Source organism: Mobula birostris, chromosome 3 (genome assembly GCF_030028105.1).
Source record: "Mobula birostris isolate sMobBir1 chromosome 3, sMobBir1.hap1, whole genome shotgun sequence".
Lineage (NCBI taxonomy): Eukaryota > Metazoa > Chordata > Chondrichthyes > Myliobatiformes > Myliobatidae > Mobula > Mobula birostris.
Window position 1 is genome coordinate 219,923,683 of NC_092372.1, and position 12,780 is coordinate 219,936,462.

The 12,780-nt window shown below is 42.6% G+C and overlaps 1 protein-coding gene across 7 annotated transcripts in view; it reads right to left on the bottom strand.

The window, feature by feature from the left end:
* Positions 1 to 12,780, bottom strand: part of zbtb47b (zinc finger and BTB domain containing 47b) — a 289,399-nt gene that overhangs the window by 182,584 nt on the left and 94,035 nt on the right. Inside the window, exon 1 of one of the 7 annotated variants that reach the window (XM_072254158.1) lies at positions 6,477 to 6,535. The exons of the other annotated variants lie outside the window; for them this stretch is intronic. The gene's annotated coding sequence lies outside the window, so the exon portion shown is untranslated. Of the gene's footprint in view, positions 1 to 6,476; positions 6,536 to 12,780 lie in introns of those variants that run through there. 7 annotated transcript variants of the gene reach the window in all.

Here is a 12,780-nt window from a genome sequence, read left to right on the forward strand (position 1 = left end):
GTCCTATGAGGATAGATTGAGCAAGCTGAAGCATTTCTCTTTGTAGCGAAGGAGGACGAGAGATGACATGATAGCAGTGTACAGAATGATGAGGCATAGATCAAATTAAAAGCCAGACACTCTCCCCCCAGGGCGGCAATGTCTAATATGAGGAAGCACAATTTTAAGATGATTAGAAGAAAATATGGGGGGGGGGGGGGGGAATATTGTAAACAAGTTCTTTGCACAGAGTGGTGGGTGTGTGGAACGTCCTGCCAGGGGTGGTGGTGGAGGCGGAGACATTAGCAGTGTGTGAGAAGCTCTCGGGCAGGCACATGGGTGATGGAAAAATTCAAGGGCTATGTAGGAGGGAAGGGTTACATTGACCTAAGATTAGGTTAAAAGGTCGACAACATCGTGGGCTGAAAGGCCTATACAGTGCTGCAGTATTCAATGTTAAGATCAAAATATCTTGTTTTGGAGTGTCTATGTAATTTGATTCTCTTTTGAGGCTCATTTAAATTTTCATGAGATATAGTTTTATTGGTATTAAAAAAAATACCCAGGTTAACTGGAGAAATAAAGTTTAAAGTGATCATCGGAAACAGAATACTTTAAAGGGTATTCTTTACAGTATTAAAATTAACAACCCTAGTCACAGTTTCTTTAATTAACACTAATCTTACATTCTCTGAGAGAGGCATGTTATACTTTATGCTGTACAGTGAAGACCACTTACTATCTGGCATCTTTTCAAACTGCATGATCAGCAAATTTATTGGATAACCTTGACTGCTCGCCTACATATTCTCCACTGCAGAGGGCTGCAGTGGTTTTCTGTTTGTTGTCAATAACTGGTGGCAAGGTTACCTTCCCTCAGTACAAACACAGATTGCTCTCACTTAAACATCCTGTTCTCTGGAAAAGTGTAAATGTCAATCTCTGGGAGAGAGCCTGAGGCAAAGCAAGAAGGGACATTTATTTAAAAAGGGACCAGGCCGGCATTTTTGGCTCCTTCCGTACATGGAGATTTGTTGGTAGGTCACAAAAGCTTTTTCAGAAATAAACCGAAATACTATGATCATGGGCACTAGCCTCCCGCACATCGAAGACACCTTCAAAAGGAGACACCTCAAAAGGCGGGCATCCATCATTGAGGATCCCTATCACGGAGGACACGCTCCTTTACTATTACTACCATCAGAGAGGAGGCACAGGACCCTGAACACACACACTCAATGTTTTAGCAACAGCTTCTTCCCTTCCACCGTTAGATTTCTGAATGGACAATGAGCAATAGCTTACTACTTTCTCTCTTTTTTGCAGTACAGACCAACCATCTTGAAACTGGCAATCAGTAATCCTGTCCCACCGTGATTCGGAGATAACTTTTGCCAGTCTTATTTCAAATTTCCCGAGTCGCCACACCAATCCGTCATCATCAGTATAATCACCTGCTGGCATGGTCTTTCAAACAGGTAAGTCGTTCCTCTGTGAAATACTGCATTTATTTTTATAATCTGTGCTTATCTAGCCCCAGTCATGTCTTCATGAAATAAAGGGAGTGCTTCTCGTGGTGAAAAGCAACAAACACCGTATGTTATCTATACAAGATAAGGTGGAAGTTCTGAAAAAACTTGACACTGGTGTGTGTATGAAAAGTATACGCAACTTGATTAACATTGGCTCTTCCAGGGTTAAGAAGCAAAAAGGAAAGTTGCTCTAGTTCTTTGCCGACAGTGGATCAACAAAACAGATGTGCATAAGGAAAACCATGAAAGGTGGACCATGTTCACAACAAGATGAAGTTCTCAAAGTGAGGGTGTAGAACTGTCAGAAGAGACGGTGAAGGAACAAACAAAATTATTTCAAAAGATCGTGTCACTGTGTTCGGCTGCTTTAACCCTGGTGTAACTAACGTGTAAGTTGTTAGTCATCGGCAAAAGCTTACGCTCCAGAGCTTTCAAAGGTATAAAGCAGTTTCCAGTAATTTACCACGCAAATGGATTACAACTGACATTACATTGGAATGGTTTGAATATTACTTTGCCCCAGAAGCGAGTGTTCACTGTGGCTCTGCTGGTCTGGACAAATACTGTAAGATACTGCTGGACTTTAGATAACTGCTCTGCGCATCCAAAAGCAGAATTCTTGGTAAAGAGAAATGTTTACAGCGTCTACCTGCCACCTAATGAACATAAACTGAACTCCTGGACAATGGCATATAACGTTCCTGAAGGCTACTTATCGCTCCCCATTTATTAAGTGGCTACTGAGTGCAGTTGACTCTTGTAGACCAGTACAAGAATTTGTGAAACAAATTGCTTTTCATTTGTCATTTCTATTTTATTATACAAGGGTGAAGTGATCATCAAGTGGGTTAAAAGTGTTTATTTATTTGATCCTAACCCAACCACCAGTGATTTGGCAATATCACTAACCCGGCACTGCACGGGTCCCAATCTTTTGGACTTGTTGTGTGGTTAACCTGTATTTATATTTCTTCTTACTGTATTTTATAGTCTGTATGTATTGCACTGTACTGCTGCCACAAAACAAAAAAAAATTCACAAAAATTCATCAGTGATTCTGGTTTCAAAGCACAAAAACATGAGGATGAAGTTAGGGTGACGAGTGGCAGCACAGTCACATAGCGGTTAGCATAATGCTATTAAAGCTCCAGCTGTAAGATTCGGCTTCAATTCCCGCTGCTGTCAGTAAGGAGTTTATACGCTCTCCCCGTGACCATGTGGGGTTCCTCTGAGTGCTCCAGTTTCCCCTCACGCTCTAAAGACGTACAGGTCAAACATAGGACATAGAAAACCTACAGCACAATACAGGCCCTTCGGTCCACAATGCTGTGCCGAACATTACTTTAGAAATTACTAGAGCTACCCATAGCTCTCTATTTTTCTAAGCTTCATGTACCTATCCAGAGTCTCCACCACCACCATCACTGGCAGCCCATTCCATGTACTCACCACTCTCTGCCTAAAAAACATACCCCTGACATCTCCTCTGTACCTACTTCCAAACACCTTAAAACTGTGCCCTCTCGTTTTAGGTTATGGTTAGTGAGTTGTGGGCATGCTATGTTGGAAGTGTGGCGACACTTGCAAACTGCCCAACACAACCTTCTTATATTTGATTTGACGCAAACAACGCATTTCACTTTATGCTTCGATGTACATGTGACAAGTAAAGCTAATCTTTATCATTAAAGGGTAGGCATGTTTTATGGTCTTACCAAGAACATGTTAAATTGGCTGATGAGAGATACTGATACTGCTAAAGAAAAGGAAAGAAACCACAACACTTTCAGGCAGCCATGTACAGATTAATCTCCAGGCAAATACAAGTAGTTTAAGATGAGGCTTAAGAGGGAAATCAGGAGAGCAAAAAGAGGGAATTAGATGGATTTGACAAGCAGGGTTAAAGATATTTCCAAGAGATTCTTCAATTATATTAACATTAAAGGGAGACAAATTTCTCTTACAGACCATCAGGGCTGCCTATGTACGGGGGCAAGGGAGATGGTTGAGATTTTTAATATCTGTTTCTCCTCTGTGTATACTAAGGAGGAAATCAAGGATGCCAAATTAATGAGGATAATAAGCAGAGGTCTGAGAACATTTGCACATTTCAAGGAAGGAAGCATTTGCACTCTTCAAGAGCATTAAGGTGGGAAAAGGAGCAGTGCTTCAGGAAAGCAGCACCTAAGGAGGTACAGAAGCCTGAAGGCACACACTTAGTGATTCGGGAACATCTTCTTCCCCTCTGCCACCCGATTTCTGAATGGACATGGAACCCAGCAACACTGCCTCACTACTTTTTTAAAAAATTTCTGTTTCTGCACTATTTAAAACACACACACACCCCCCACTGTGATTCAGTTTTTTTCTTTATTATCATGTATTGCAATTATACTGCTGCTGCAAAGTTAACAAATCTCACGATATATGCCGGTGATATGATTCTGATTCTGAAGTGTAACTCTGGATCTCATGGGAGGTCAGTGAAGAGACCCTGGTTGCTTTATTGTTAGCCACTGGCAAAGTTCCAAAGACTGGAAGGTGACTAATTTTGCAGCGAGGGCGTGCAAGGGAACTACAGCCCAGTGAACCCGACTTCAGTCAAAAGAAAATTACTGGAGGGAATTCAGAGGAACTTAGATAGTGAAGGCATGATCAGAAATAGTCACTTGGGTGGGGGGGGGGTCATGTCTTGCAAATCTCTTTGAGGATTTTGAAAAGGTAACTAAGGGGATAGATGAAGGTAGGGCAACGGATATTGCCTATATGGACTTTAAGGACTTTGTAAAAGTCCTGCATGGCAGGCTGCTCTGGATACACAGGATTCAGTGGAGCTAGCGGGGTGGATTCAGAATTGGCTCAATGATAGGAAGCACAGGGCGATGGTTGAAAGTGGATTTTCCAACTTGAGGTCTGTGACAAGAGGGATGCCCAGAGGTCAGAATTAGGACATTCGGCCTATCCAGTCTGCTCCACATTCGATCATGGCTGATTCATTTTCCCTCTCAATTCTCATCCTCCTGCCTTCTTCTCGCAGATTTTGATACCCAGACTAATCAAGAACCTAGCAACCTCCACTTTAAATATACCCATGACTTGGCCTCCACAGCCATCTATGGCAATGAATTCCACAGATTCACCACTCTCTGGCTAAAGAAATTCCTCCTCATCTCTGTTCTAAAGGGATGCCCTTCTATTCTGAGGTTGTTCCCTCTGGCACCAGTCTCTCCCACTTTTGAAAACATTCTCTCCCTGTCCACTATCTCTTCCAAACCCCAACAAATATCTGGGTAAATATCATACCCCACACCTTCCCACAGCACTTCCATGAATAAAATCAAAGGGCACAGAATGAAAGTGATTTTCAAAATTAATATTTTTCTTCTAAAAAAGTGATTAGGATCTGGAATACAGTACACTGCTCAGGGAACAGGGGGAAATTCTGGAAGGCGACTGAACATTAATCAGGTATTTGTGTGAAGGTGTCATCTCTACAATGATAACATGAATAATCCCCAATGGTAGTTGAGCTGAATCAGGCTAACAAGCCTGGTATTTTAAAGAATAAAAATGAGTCAGCAACTTTATTGCCAAAATCAAAAATCGTAAATATCAATGGTGCAGTTAATTTCTAAGCTCCCCAAACAAATAAAGCAATGAAGACCAAAGTAGAGATGACACCCTTACATGAACACCTGTTTAGTGTTCAGCCTCCTTCCAGAACTTGAACATGTTGTCTAGATTTGAGGGTGGATTGTGTTTCCTTTCAGGCAGGAAACTGATCAAATCCTTTTCCAGGGGGCATGGATGATGGTATTTGAATTGGAGGTTCTGGCACAGGAAGAGATTTAGTCCCATTGTCTTCTCTGTACCACTGCAGTTTTAGTTTGCTTCAAATCTCATCAGCTGACAACACAACACGAGAAAGAAACTCTTCTCATGAAAGGATTACAGTGCAGGAACAGACCATGTGATGTGTACACTCCTCCTCTTAACCCTATCTAACCGAACGAGGCCCATCAACGATTAGGCTAGTCAAGGGTAAACTGAAAGGCATCTGATGCAAAATTATATCTAAGTTATTCTAATTAATTCAGCAAACTTTGATGCTTCACAAATTGGCGGTTGTGTTATCAACTGTTTAGAACATAAAACCGTAAGACACAGGAACAGAATTGGCCATTCTGCCCATAGATTCTGCTCCGCTGTTCCATCATGACTGATTTATTATCCCTCGCAAGCTTTCTCTTGCCTTCACCTTTGAGGCCTTAATTATCAAGAATACATGAACCTCCTCTTTACTTCTACCCAATGACTTGGCCTCCAGAAATTCCACAGAGTCACCACCCTCTGCCTAAAGAAATACCTTATAATTTCTGTTCTAAAGCGACATCCTTCTATTCTGAGGCTTTGCCCTCTGGTCCTAGACTCACCCGCTGCAGGAAACAACATCTCTACGTCCACTCTATCGAGCCCTTCAATAAAAAATGGGTTTCAATGAGACCCCCCCGCCCCCCCACATTTCTCTAAACTCCAGTGAGTACAGAACCAGGGCAATCAAACGCTCCTCATACATTAACCCTTTCATTTGCAGGATCATTCTCATAAACCTCCTCTCATATGCCAGCACATCCTTTCTTAGATAAGGAGCCCAAAAACTGCTCACAATGCTCCAAAAGTTTTCTGGCTAATGCAGAGCAGATTCCCTTCAGGTACATAAAAGGAAAATTTTTGATTTCACATAGCACATTATCTCATGACACAAAGCATATGAGAACTGATCGCTTCTTTTCAAATTATGTTAGAGTCGTAGAGACCAGACGCAGGGCCTTCCACCCACATCAACCAGCTATTTACACTGATCCTGTGTCACTTGCCCACAATCCCGTCAATTCACCCAAGATTCTAACACTCAGCGACACGCTAGGGAGCAACTTACAGTGGCTAACACAGACATACACCTACCTTTTGGAGGAAAATGAAGCACCCAGAGGAAACCCCTTGTTCGCAGGGAAAAGTGTAAACTCCACACAGACAATACCCCAGGTCAGGATTGCTCTTCGGTTGCTGGAGCTGAAAGTCAGCGGCTCTAGAACACAAGAAGACAGCAGGAATAGGACAACACACACGAAGTGCTGGAGGAACTCAGCGGGTCAGGCAGCATCAATGTTGGGAAACTAACAGTCAACGTTTCAGGCCAAGACCCTTCATCAGGACTGGAAAGGAACGGGGCTCTAATGCCAGAATAAGATAGGCGAGAGGGGAAGGAGTACAACCTGGCAAGTGATAGGCCAGACGAGGTGAAAGGGAAGGGTCTCAGACTGACGCTTCATTATTTATTTCCCTCCAAAGATGCTGCTTGGCCTGCTAAGTTCCTCCAGCATTTTGTGTGTGTTGCTGAAGACTTCCAATGTCTGCAGAATCTCGTGTTTACGGGTAGGTAGTGGGCACCAGGCCCCACAAACCTGCCTCAGCATCTAGTCCGATAATGGGTGAATCTATGCTAGTCTCTACTCCTCCATGTCATCTCCCCATACCTCTACACGTGACACGGTTACAAGCATCAAATAAGGCAGTTAATTAAATGGAAATTTGAAAAAACCAGATACATGATGAGATGACTTGTCCCTGATGGTATTAGCTGAGGTAAGGATGTTGGTCAGAACTGATGAAAAATTTAAGTGTTTCATTACCAGTAGTGACCACAAGATACTTATTAATGGCTTGATTCAAGGCAACTTTATTCACCATATATTGTACACTTACACATATTAGGAATTGCTGGGTATGTTGATCAGGGTGCAACATGCAACAATAAACGACCTTAAACTATGAAGAACTATATAAAAAAAGTTACTGGTTAAAGTACAGATATGGAATAAAATGTGCATAAATAGCAGCATGTATTTACAATGTAAACAACATTATATAATTAGTTTAATGTACTTACAGCACAGTGACAGAGGTAGAAGATAGAGGGGGATGGGGTAGCTAACTAGAATGGTTGATCCATGATGTTTTTGTTCAGTTTTTACAGTAAGACTGTCTGATGGAGGTTCCATCTACTTCTCAATCTAAAGATAGATGGTACTGCATCAACTAGCTTGAGAAGTTGGGTCCTGTTGCTTTCCAATTGAGAACCATGAATTAAGGTCATGTGGCTCAGTGACCATGTCACAGGACCAGCAATCTCTTCAACTACTGATCTGGAGAGACACACAGTCTAATCCTACCATAGCAGCTGGCGAATTTAAATTGTTTGTCCGCTCATTAGTTTGTTCATTCATTCATTAAAATTCAGTAGTTTGAAAAGGCTCTCAGCAACAGAAATACCAATTTCAAATTGTGTCCTTGACGGGGAAGGGAATCCAGCATCTTAATTCACACAGTTATATGCAGATCCACACCCAAAGCAATGTGGTTGACTCTCAAAAAGCTTCCACACGTGGTTGGAGTAGACCACTGCCCTCGAGTCTACTCCATTATTCAAGACATGACTGATCTTCCATCTCAATACTTCAATACCATAACCCCAATCTTTACCAATACCCCTAAATGTCCGAACCAGTTCCCTTCTACCACCACTCTCCTCCGTCTAGCGGAATTAGTCCTTACTCTTAATAATTTCTCCTTTGGCTCCTCCCACTTCCTCCAAACTAAAGGTGTAGCCATGGGCATCCGCATGGGTCCCAGTTATGCCTGCCTTTTCGTTGGCTTTGCGGAACAATCCATGTTCCAAGCCTATTCTGGTATCTGTCCACTTTTCCTTCACTACATCGACGACTGCATTGGTACTGCCACCTGCACACATGCTGAACTCGTTGACTTCATTAACTTTGCCTCCAACTTTCACCCTGCCCTCAAATTTACCTGGTCCATTTCTGACACCTCCCTCCCCTTTCTTGATCTTTTTGTCTCTATCTCTGGAGACAGCTTATCTACTGATGTCTACTATAAGCCTACGGACTCTCACAGCTACCTAGACTATTCCTCTTCCCACCCTGTCTTTTGCAAAAATGCCATCCCCTTCTCACAATTCCTCCAACTCCGTCATTCCAGGACGAAGGAGATGTCCTCCTTTTTTAAAGAAAGGGGCTTCCCTTCCTCCATCATCAACTCTGCTCTCAAACGCATCTCTCCCATTCCACGCACATCTGCTCTCACCCCATCCTCCCGCCACTCCACTAGGAATAGGGTTCCCCTTGTCCTCACCTACCACACCACCAGCCTCCGGGTCCAACATATAATTCTCCATAACTTCCGCCACCTCCAACGGGATCCCACCACTAAGCACATCTTTCCCTCCCCCCACCCACTTTCCGCAGGGATTGTTCCCTATGCGACTCCCTTGTCCATTCATCCCCCCAACCCTTCCCACCGATCTCCCTCCTGGCACTTATCCTTGTAAGCGGAACAAATGCTACAAGTGCCCTTACATTTCCTCCCTCACCATCATTCATGGCCCCAGGTAGTCTTTCCAGGTGAGGCGACACTTCACCTGTGAGTCGGCTGGGGGGTGATATACTGTGTCTGGTGCTCCCGATGCGGCCTTCTATATATTGGCGAGACCCGACGCAGGCCGGGAGACCATTTCGCTGAACACCTACGCTCTGTCCGCCAGAGAAAGCAGGATCTCCCACTGGCCACACATTTTAATTCCACGTCCCATTCTGATATGTCTATCCACGGCCTCCTCTACTGTAAAGATGAGGCCACACTCAGGTTGGAGGAACAACACCTTATATTCCGTCTGGGTAGCCTCCAACCTGATGGCATGAACATCGACTTGTCTAACTTCCGCTAATGCCCCACCTCCCCTTCGTGCCCCATCCGTAATTTATTTATTATTTTTTTCTTTTCCCTCCCTTTTTCTCTCTCTTTTTTCTCCCTCTGTCCCTCTCACAATAACTCCTTGCCCACCCTCTGGGTCCCCCCACCTTTCTCCCTCGGCCTCCTGTCCCACGATCTCTCCCTTCTCCAGCCTCGTATCCCTTTTGCCAATCACCTGTCCAGCTCTTGGCTCCATCCCTCCCCCTCCTGTCTTCTCCTATCATTTTGGATCTCCCCATCCCCCTCCCACTTTCAACTCTCTTACAACCTCTTCTTTCAGTTAGTCCTGACGAAGGGTCTCGGCCCAAAACGTCGACTGTATCTCTTCCTATAGATGCTGCCTGGCCTGTTGCATCCACCAACATTTTTTGTGTGTGTTGCTTGAATTTCTAGCATCTGCGGATTTCCTCATGTTTGCGCCTCTAAATGTCTTTTCCTCTTAAATGTATTTATCAACTTGGTCTCCATCTCCTTCTGTGGCACAGAATTTCCACAAGTCTACCACTAGAACATTTCCTAATTTCAGTCATAGGTGTTTTTAACCTGTCACTGTAACCGACTATAGAACCCTCAGCCATGGCAAACACCTTCCCTGCACATAGCAGTTGTTCTCTATCCCAGTTTTTTCCATCTCAATTAGATTTTCCCCTCATTCTTCTGAATGACAGACTAGTCGATTCTTTCTCTGCCTATGCAACAGTCCTTCCAACCCCTGAATCAGTCTAACGAATTATCACTGTAGTCCCTCAAATTCCAAGTGCACCTTAGGCAAGGAGGTCAAAGCTACACATAATATTGCAATCTCACAAGGCCTTTTGTAAGAGTAAATGCCCAGCAAACACGCAGTTTAAACAGTCAGGATCAAGTACACTGTTCCCTCTCAGCTGTGCAGGTATGTGGCTGCACAGTAACTTGCTCCTGTGTACATAGCCTTTGCAGCCATGCAGCTGGAATAAAGACAGATGAGAAAAAGTTTAAGTTAAAGGTTTTCTTGGTTTACTGTATTTCACTATACCCTTCAATTGTTAACTAAAATCAAAAGTATGTTTTTTTTCCCCAATTTCATTCTAAATATTCATAGTATGCACATTACACAGTTTTCAGGCCATGTAAAAATTTCCTGTTCAGAACAACGGCTGGTCCACGCAGCTGTAAAATGAGGGAACATTTATGTTGCGGTAGCGAGTGACACCACATAATCTATTGAGTTCAGTGAAAAATAACCCAGACTTGCCGATATGTGCTTTTTTTGTCTATTTGGAAAGATGTGATCAAAGATTCTGCCTTTTTCCCCCCTTCTCTCCCAGTACTGATGAAGAGTCTCAACCCAAAATTTATTCCTCTCCGTAGATGCTGCCTGACCTGCTGAGTTCCACTGACATTTTGTGTGTGTTGCTCTGGATTTCCAACATGTGCAGAATCTTAGTCACAGAACGCTACAGCACAAAAACAGACCCTTTGGCCCATCTAATCCCATTGATTTGCACCTGAACAATAGCACCCCCCCCCCCAATCCATGTACCTATCCAAATTTCTCTTAATGTTGAGATCGACCCCACATCCACCACTTGTGCTGGCAGCTCATTCCACACTCTCACCAGCCTCTGAGTGAAGTTCTCCCTCATGTTCCCCTTAACCCATGACCTTTTGTTATAGTCTCACCCAACCCCAGTAAAAAAGAAAATGCCTGCCTGCATTTACCCTATCTATACACCTCATAATTTGGTATACCTCTGTCAAATGTCACCTCAATCTTCTACATCCAGGAAAACAAAGTCACAACCTATTCAACCTTTCCCTATAACTCAGGTCCTCAAGTCCTGGCAACATCCTTGTAAATTTTCTCTGCACTCTTTCAATCTCATTTATATCTTTCCTGTTGGTAGATAACCAAAACTGAACACAATTAGGTCTTATTAACATCTTAAACAATTTCAACATAACATCCCAACTCCTCTACTCAATACTTTGATTTGTGAAGGCCAAAGTGCCGACAGCTTTCTTTATGATCCATGTAAAGATCCTGTGACACCACTTTCAAGGAATTATGGCTCAATATTAGAGAATGCATACGGTATACCTCACTAATAGTCACAGTGTAATAATTTCACGTACTGATCCATGCCCTCAGTTCAGCTGCCTTTCCTACAATACTCCTTGTATTAAAATCACCACCACAGAACACTAGTCCCCATGCTCAAACTTTTGATTCCTCACTTTCTATGTAGGCGTTACTTCCTTCACCACTCACTCCACTATCTGTTCTGGCACTCTGGTCCCCCCCCCCCCCACCCGGCATGTGATTGATAACTGTTTCCTCTTAGTTTTTTCCCTAATGTTCAAAACTTAGTGTAGGATTTAACAAAGTCTCTCTCTCTGTCTCTCTCCATCTGTCTCTGTCTCTCTCCGTCTCTCATACAGAACAAAAAAGTACTGAAACATTTGGATGGGCAAAACCTGCTGAGCTTGCCAGTGCTGTCCAGATACCACAAATGAATTAGAGCAATTAGACAAATAAAAACCATCCTTAAAGCAAAGTGTGTTCCACTGTAGAATGGTCCCAGCATATAAATGGCTAATTACTGTACAAAACGTAAAGATAGACCAGCGTCTGTGACAGGTTCAAGGGGAACTGTCCAATTGATTAGAAACCCAAGACACGAAAAACAAATTTGACTGTGAGTTTAGCTTAATAGATTCCAAAAGTTAAAGCAATTTATTGTCAAGGTATGTCTATATCACCCTATGCAACCCTGAGATTCATTTTCTTGTGGGCATTTAGAGGAAAATAAAGAAAAATAACATGCAATATATAAAGACTGACAAGCAACCAATGTGCAAAACACAAATCTTGTAAATAACTAAAACTAAATAATACCAAGAACATTCAAGATTGTCATTTCCACTACACGAATGTAAAGCAGAACAAAATCGTTGTTACTCTGGAACCGATGCAATACAAAAAAAGCAAAATAAGATAAAGAACATGATGATAAAACAATAAATATAAATACGTAAGAAAACACGCATATATAAATGTACACACATATGTATAGATTGATTGTATGCCCATTAAGTGACGCTAGGCACAAGAGCGTCTGTACAGTCGTACAGAAGGCAACTCTGACAGGAGTTGCAAAGTATCTTTGAAAGCGAGTCTATAGGTTGTGGAGTCAGGTGAGCATTAAGGTGAATGAAGCTATCCACGCTGGTTCCACAGCTTGATGAATGTAGGGTAATAACTGCTCTTGAACTTGGAGGTTAAATAAGGGTATTTTAGCTAGTTCCAGAAATAAAATGAAATACAAAAATTATGTTCTTTGATCTTGTCTGCAAATCTGTGGATGCTCATTAAACTACACGGATATGCAATCTCATCATGGCCTGGATAAGATGATTTAAAACTTATATAGCAAAATTCAAAATGTTTCCAATTCCA